We start from the raw sequence: 8178 nt of genomic DNA, 5'->3' as shown, positions 1-8178 counted from the left end.
GTGGCACCATGCAGTATTTGCCCTTTTTGACTGAAATATTTCAGTCAGCATAATGTCCTCCAGGGTCACCCATTTTGAATAATATTGCATGAGTTCCTTGGTTTTCAATGCAGCATAGTATTCCATTGTGTGAATATACCACAGCTTCTCTATCCATTTGTTTGTTGATGGGCACTAGGGTTGTTTCCAACTCCTTGCTATTGTGAACAAAGCCGCTATAAACATGGGTGTGCATATATCTGCTTGGATATCGGTTATGGTCTCTTTAGGGTATATTCCCAGTAGTGGAGTTGCTGGGTCAAATGGCAACTTTTTGAGAAAGCACCACACCATTTTCCACAGTGGTTTCACCATTTTACACTCCCACCAACAGTGAATAAGGGTTCCCAGTTTCTCCACAACCTCGCCAGCATTTGTTGCTTGCTGGGTGAGATGATATCTCATAGTTTTGATTTGTATCTCTCTTAGAGCTGGGGATTTTAAACATTTCTTCATGTGCTTTTTGTCCATCTGAATGTCTTCTTTGGTGAAGTGTCTGTTCATATCCTGTGCCCCATTCATCAATTTTTAATCCTCTCCTTGTTGTATATTTCTGGCTTTATTTGTCAGCCTTTTTATACCATGAGCTAGGCCTTCTAAGCTTGGTCCTGCTTTGTCTCTTATGGTCTTTATGTTTTTGGGGCTCTACCGTTAGATCTCTGATCCACCTTGAGTTGGATTTTTGTGTATGGTGAGGTGTGCCTCCTGCTTCAGTTTTCTGCAGGTAGTTGACTGCAGCTTTCATTGATGTTGACTGTGGATCCAAGTAAAATGAAATCTATGACTTGTCTGTCAGTTTGTTATACTGTGATGGTTTGAATGTTTCATTGACACTGGAAGTTATGCCTCTGTTGGTATTTCAACCAACAGCAGAATCACTCATCCATAATAGGCAGCTTTAAGTGGGACTTACAGACTTAAACGAAGAAGCAGAATGAGCCATTCACTTCTAAAATAACTGGTCAATGAAAATCTTATAAATAGCGATAGAACATTGTTTTTCTATATTCTGCTTAACAACAGAACAAAGTAGTTTTGAGTGATAGGGAATGGCAAAGGACACACTGACAAGGAAGATTAATCAGAACTGGCTTTGACAAGCACTGTGGCATTTGGACAAGAACAAACTGGGAGGAGGGTAGAGAGAATAGTGCAACAATGAATGAGTGGAAGCCCAAAATCTCTGTAAATGTTTATGAAAATTAATAAAATATAGAAAAAAAAGGAAAAAAAATAAGCAAAAATAAAAAAAAGAACAAAGTAGTTTTAAGCTAATCATATATGTAAATCTTTATAAAAGGTAATTTGTTGTCCGCTGTGGGTTGTTTATTTGTACTTTATTCAGTGTTAGAGAAATGCAGACCTATTATGTAGCATGAATGTCACATTCTTGCCCTTTGTTGTGTGTCACTTATATGAATTTAAGTGATTAAAGTTTTCAGAAAAATATTCTCATGAAACTTGTTTTTTTCTTAGGGATAAAAAAGTAAAAGGAAAAATGCTCTCGGGATACCTATAGATGTAGGGGCAGTCATACCTCTACAGAAAGGGACACAGCCCATTAAGTGGTCAAATCACTGGGTCAGTAGGATTGTAGTCTCGCATATTTTCTAGCTATACTCATCCTCTACCTAGAACAAAGACTTCCACATTATTCCCGGTGTACTCCAGTATCAGGTGTTTCAAATAGTTGTTTCCTAGTTAACCCCCCGCCCCCGTTTGTCCTTCTTCTTTCATTCCTTAATTTTTTAGAGTTCTGCATCAAGCTTGGCTTGATTAGTTTAATTTTCAGTTGTGGCAAGTGCCATTAAATAGTTACTTTCAACTCTTTTTTTCCCCCTCGTTTATTATTTTTATCATTTCATGTAATTCTAAAGATTATTAACATACCACGTTTTTCCTCTGCCAGTATTAATAACTTTTAAATAGGTAAGAGATTTTCTCGGTTGAATACTTCATGAAGGGGATCGTCATCTAGGCATTATTCACTGTATGTATGTAATTTGAGCGTGGTCTGGACAGTCTCGGCATTTTCTCCACCCCCAGATGTCACAGTATTGGTAAAAAAGGGTGGAGTTTCTCTTCGTGTTCGGAAGGAGTTGGGGTAGCCGAACTCCAGCTTGTTGCACAGCCCCTCACTCGTAATTCTGACCCTCACTGCTTGCCCATGGATCGCCCAGAAGCCGAGGTGGCGCAATGTGGCCAGGATCGCGGGCACGACTGGTGAGTTGGCAGTAGCGATGTGGGCTCGGATGTGGGTGCGGGCACGGGCGCGAGTATGGGCGCAGGCGCGAACGCGGGCGCAGGCGCAGAGTCCTCACTCGAAGGCCCGGGACCCAGCGCCAGGCCAGCCGAACAACGGCTCCACGTTGGCTTCCGCCATATTGTCTTCCTTCTTATTATGTGAAGTAGTTGTTTAGTATTTTTAATCAGTGAGGTGCATGGTTGAGATGAAAGTTATTAATTTTTCTTTCATTTTCTTGCACATGCACTATACTTGCTCATTTTAGAAAAAGAAGATTGACGCATCCTAATGAAAGTATATTTCTAAAAAATACTCTTTGTGTTTGGGAAAGGATGGGTGGAGACTGTCTATTTTTTAAATAATGCATAGAATTTTTAAACTTTTACTTAATATTGACCTTGATATAAACATATTTCTACATCATTAATGTTTTTCAACAGTAGTTTCTTAGTATTCCATTTTCTGATTTAGATTACTTCCCTCTCTTAGGGCCGTTATTTGCATTTTTTCAAAGTAACAAAGAACATTGCTGAACACATCTCTGGAGCTGAATATATTAATCTCAAGTTTTGTTTCATACATTTACTTTATTTGACTAAAACAAAAGGAACGTTTGAAATGTACATATTTACAAACATTTCGACATTAGAAAATTAAAGTCCGATATTTAATCACTTAAAATGTCCACTATGGCCTTTACTATGGCACATGTTAGTTACATGTAAATTTACTGAAAACTTTAAAAAAATATGTGGATGTGAACTTCCTACTTTGCTTTCATAGTTCTATAATTATCTGGGAGATCCTTGTGATAGTTGTGATGTGCTGTCGAGTTGGACTCACACCAGACCCTCCAGCGAGTTTTCAAAGGCAATAAATTACACAAGAGCCTTGTGATAAGAGTTTATAGAAAAGACCTATGTAAACGGCTGGAAATTCTTCCATGGCCAGATCAGTCTTGTCCGTTCTTTCACTGTGTCCACTTTCTAGCAACAGTTAGCAATTCTAGAGTTGTATTTTCAGTCTTTTTTTAAATTTTTTTTATTTTCAGTCTTAATCCAGGTTCTTGACATCCATCCAGTCGAACGTTAAAAATTAATGTTTGCAAAAAATGTTATGGTGAATGAATAAGGCGTTAGGTGGCAGATTATATACATATCTTCGCTTCCCCAGCACTCCTTGAAACAGTCAGATCTTAAACCAGTCTTTTCAAAAACTTCTCAAACTGCAGTTTCTCGGATATTCTTTTCAGATTTGGACATGCCTCCTGGAAACTTCCATGTATTTTAAAAATTTATTTTGGTGTTGTACAAGTACTTTCTTATTGTTCTCATCAAATACAGTACCTGTAACTTCTACTTGATATATAGTATATTTGTTAATCTGCTAGACCGTTAGCCAGTGTAAGCATTGATGGATCCTATTGTGCATGGAAAAAGCAGAAACCCGGGGAAGCAACAGGCAATAAATCTGCTTTTGAGGGAGGATAGGAGTGTGTAGGCCTGTGGCTAGTTTACCTTTTTTACTGTCGTTGCTGGATTGCACCTTGCATGCCTCCCTTGAGGGCAATTTTAAGGTGGTCTAGGGTACTGAGTCTCAACTGAACCTGTCCTCCTTGCAGCTCAACCACTTTGACAGGGGTTCTGTGTGCAACAGTGCCCACTCCGGGCCACACAGTATCCGGCAGTGGCCCCAAACCAATGCCATGAGCCAGTTCTTCCTACTCAAGTCATTCATTCTCAGTTATTCTTGGATGTATGGTTATAAATGTTTAAAAGAAAACCTATACATATTCCTTAAATGCTTTTAAAATTATTCAGGAAGTATATTAAAATGTCATCTGTTATATTTCTGCTTAAGCTTCTGACTGATGATGCTATGTGAGAATTAAAAATCTCCTTCCTATCTAATTTTTATAAAAGATCCATCTTTAAGGATTTACTTTTTATTCTGATGGGTATTCCCACAATTTTAAATAGTATCTGGTACATTCTTAACTTACTAATAGGATTCTTGGTGGTATAGTACCTGTCATATCAGGCTAACTGAAAGGTTAGCAGTTTTAATCTACCAGCCTGTACAAGAAACATTGACAAGCAGTTAGCCCTTGAAAAGATTTACGGCCTCGGAAACTCAATGGGAAATCGCTGTGAGTTAGAATCTATTCCGTGGCAATGATTTTGGTTTTTATAACTTATTAATAAAACAGTTTTATTATTTAATAAAATTTATGCTAAAAGAAAAGATGAATATAAAGGAAATGTATCAAATATCCAAATACCAAATCCCAAAAGTAGAGGGATATCCAGCCAATTATTCAACCATTAAAAGTTCTGTTTTGTGAAGAATAGTGATAGCTCAGAAATATGTCTGTGATTTAAAAAAAAACAACACAAATAATATTAGTCCTTAAACAACATGAGTTTGAACTACATGGCTCCACTTAAAAAAAATTGTGCAATGCTAATCATTTCCATGTGAACACTTTGTCTTTCATGTAAATTGAGTTTTGCAATGTAGAATGATCTCTTGTATCCCAGCATAGTTTTCCATAATATTTAGTGCAAATCTGTGAACTTTGACTAATTCATGGGACCTATATGAAGTGCCTTGAATGATGCCAGGAGTGGTATCAAGAAGCTGAGAAAATTCTTAACATTGAATTGCTTGATACGTACCATAGGTTATAGTTTACAGATACAGTAGGCATCCACTTCAAAATAAGTGAATCTAGTTGTAAAGAAAGAAAAGTTGAAGTCTTTGCTGTAGGCATGCCAGAAGGCACGGAAATCTCAATACTTTATATAGTAGTGAATATGCAACTTTTATGTCTGTGGTGTGTATAATACATATCCAATACATGTTAATGGACTCTTTATACTGATAAGGTGTCCGGTCGCTGGTAGGCTATTAGTGGTTAAATTTTGGGGGAGTTAAGAGATAACCTATGGATTTTAAAGTGTTTAGGGACTCAGCATCCCCAACCCTGCATTATTCAAGAGTCAGCTGAGCTTGTAAGACCTGAGAAGCTCTGGTAGCATAATGAGCTTGTAAGACCTGAGAAGCTCTGGTAGCATAATGGTTGTGCTTACCTACTAACTGATAGGTCAGAGATTAGAACACACCAGCATTTTAGAGGGTGAGAAAAACCTGGAAATACACTGCTTTTGAGATTTTACCTGTGAGACAGTACTACTTCGTTCACTAGACTCTCTGTGAGTTTAAGTGGACTTGACTGAAGTGGAGTTTTGTTGGAGTTTTATTGGCAAATCCTCTAAAATGAACAAGTTCACCTAACAAAAAAGTCTTTTAAAAAAGTTAGATATTGTTCAGTAATCAAAATAAAACATAGTATTTGTGGCTTTCATTTACTGACATGGTATTAATGTGGCAGGAATTGCACTGAGTGCTTTGTTTTCTGTAATTGAGGTATCTGTTGATCGTTTGAAATAGATACTGAAAATAATAAAGTTTCTTTTCAATTCCACTATATTGATTTGCATACAAAATTTGTGTACATTTTGTTTTATATGTTTCTTCACTGACATTTTGTTTCATCGTGTCATTCCCATACATTGTGTTTTATAAAATTAATCACCATGGAATTATGCCCATTATTGCCTGGTCTTTACAGGTTCCCATGTGATCTTTCCCATTTCCTTTACCCCCTCTGTCCACCCACCAATTATGTGACCCTGTGATTTCCCTTCTGCCCACCTTCACCCCTCTGTTCATACCCCTTTCCTTCTTGAATCCGCAAACATGTTTTATTAGTTACCTTTCATTTTTACAAAAATAGCCTTATGCCATATTTTTCCTTGTGGGACTGAGTAAGTTTACTTGGCATAACGCTCTTCAGTCTCTCACAAGTTATGTAGTATTTTTTTAAAAACACAGCCAGGGGAGGATAAAATTGATGAATGGGACCTTCTAAAGATTAAATCTTTGTGTGCACCAAAACCTTTTTCCAATAGGGTGAAAAGAAAACTTACTGACTGGGGAAAAAAACATTTGGCAAACCATCTCAGACAAGGATTTCATGTCCAAAGTCTACAGGATACTACAAGGCTGCCACAAGAAAAAAGACTGATAACCCAGTTACAAAATGGACAAAAGACATAGTAAGAATTTTCACAGAGGATGATATTTACATGGCCTACAGACATATAAAGAAATGCTCCAAATCACTGGCAATAAGAGAGATGCAAATCAAAACCACGATGAGGTACCATCTCACACGAGTGGCAGTGGCAAAGTTTAACAGGACAGCAAGTAATAAATGTAGGATAGGCTGTAGAGATTGAAATTCTCATATAATCATTGGTGGGATTGTAAAAATGGTACTGCCCTCTGAAAGGCAATTTGGCATTTCCTCAAAAAGCTTAGCATAGAAATTCCATATGACCCAGCTATTCCACTGCTAGGAATATACCCCAAGGAGGTTAAAACTGTGACACAAGCTGAGATTAGTATACTAGTGTTCATAGTAGCATTATTCACCATTGCAAATACGTGGAAGTGTCCTAACTGTACAACCATAACTAAATGGATTGGGATATTTTGGTACATTCACATAATGGATCACTACACAGCACTCAAGTTAATAGACTTTTTTTTTTTAAATAAATTTTCGTATTGGAAAAAAAAAAAATAAAATTTCGTATTGGGTAGAATTAGCTTTTTAATTCTTCTAGACTTCTTAAGCGAGCTATGGTGGATTGTTGTTCTATGTGCCATTAAGACACTTGTGACTCACAGCGACCATATGTGAAATAGCTCTGAACCCTGTCCTATCCAGAGCAATCTCACTGTCTCTGATACACCAACTCCCATTACCCCAATTACTGTCTCAATCCATCTCAATCCGGGTCTTCTTCTGTGCTGTTCCTCCACCTTTCCAAGCATGATGTCTTTCTCCAAGGACTGGTCCCTCCTGGCCCAAAGTATATGAGATGGAGCTTCAGTATCTTTGCCTTCAAGGAGCAGCCTGGTTTCACCCTGTCCAGTACAGATTTTTTCGTTCTCTTGGCAGTCCATGGTAAGTTCAGTACTCTTCGCCAGAACCATAACTCAGAGGCATAGATTTTTCTTCTGTAACCTTATTCATTGACAGTTTGCCTTTTGATTTCCTGGCCAGTGGTACCAAGAGTATTGATTATGGATCCAAGCAAGCTGAAATTGTTGACAGTCTGTCTCTTTGTCTATCATGATGTTGCCATTTGGCCCAGTAGTGAGAATCTTTGTTTTCTTGATGTTGAGTTTAGTAGTAAGGAATTAACATCATCTCAGGAACAGCTTTGAGGCCTTGAACACTAATGAGCTAAGACCAGATGAGTTCTGATAGGATGTCAAATGTATCATCCAGGAAGAGTGCAGACGGTCATTGCAAAGACAGAAGAAGAAGAAGAGACCAAAATGGATGTCAGAAGAAACTCTGAAGATTGCACTGGAGCGTAGAGAAGCCAAAACACAAGGAAGAATTCAAGATATTAAAAGAGCTGAACAGAAGATTCCAAAAGGCAGCTTAGAATGACAAAGCAAAATATTACAATGAAATGTGTGAGGTGCTAGAGTCAGAAAATCAAAAGGGCTGAACTTGTTCAGCATTTCTTAAGCTCAAGGAACTGAAGAACAAATGCAAACCTAGAGTTGCTATAATCAAGGATGCCTTGGGCAGAATGTTACATGATCCAGGGAGTATTAAAAGAAGATGGAAGGAATATACTGAATCATTGTATCAGAAGGAATTGGCAGATACAGAAGAATTTAATGAAATAACATATGAGCAAGAGCCTATGGTGATGAAGGAAGAAGTTGAAGCTGCTTTGAAGGAAATAGCAAAAAATAAGGCCCCAGGAATAGATGGTATACCAATTGACGTATTTCAGCTAACA

General features: G+C 37.7%; 1 pseudogene; it reads left to right on the top strand.

The window, feature by feature from the left end:
- Positions 1-2459, top strand: part of LOC102844908 — a 17736-nt pseudogene extending 15277 nt beyond the window's left edge.
- The last annotated feature ends 5719 nt before the right edge of the window (positions 2460-8178 follow it).

This window comes from Elephantulus edwardii, unplaced genomic scaffold, assembly GCF_000299155.1.
Source record: "Elephantulus edwardii isolate Elephantulus edwardi_28Jun2011 unplaced genomic scaffold, EleEdw1.0 scaffold00085, whole genome shotgun sequence".
NCBI classification, from domain to species: Eukaryota; Metazoa; Chordata; class Mammalia; order Macroscelidea; family Macroscelididae; genus Elephantulus; species Elephantulus edwardii.
The sequence above is the reverse complement of the archived record's forward strand: the minus strand, read 5'-3'. Positions and strand labels throughout refer to the sequence as shown.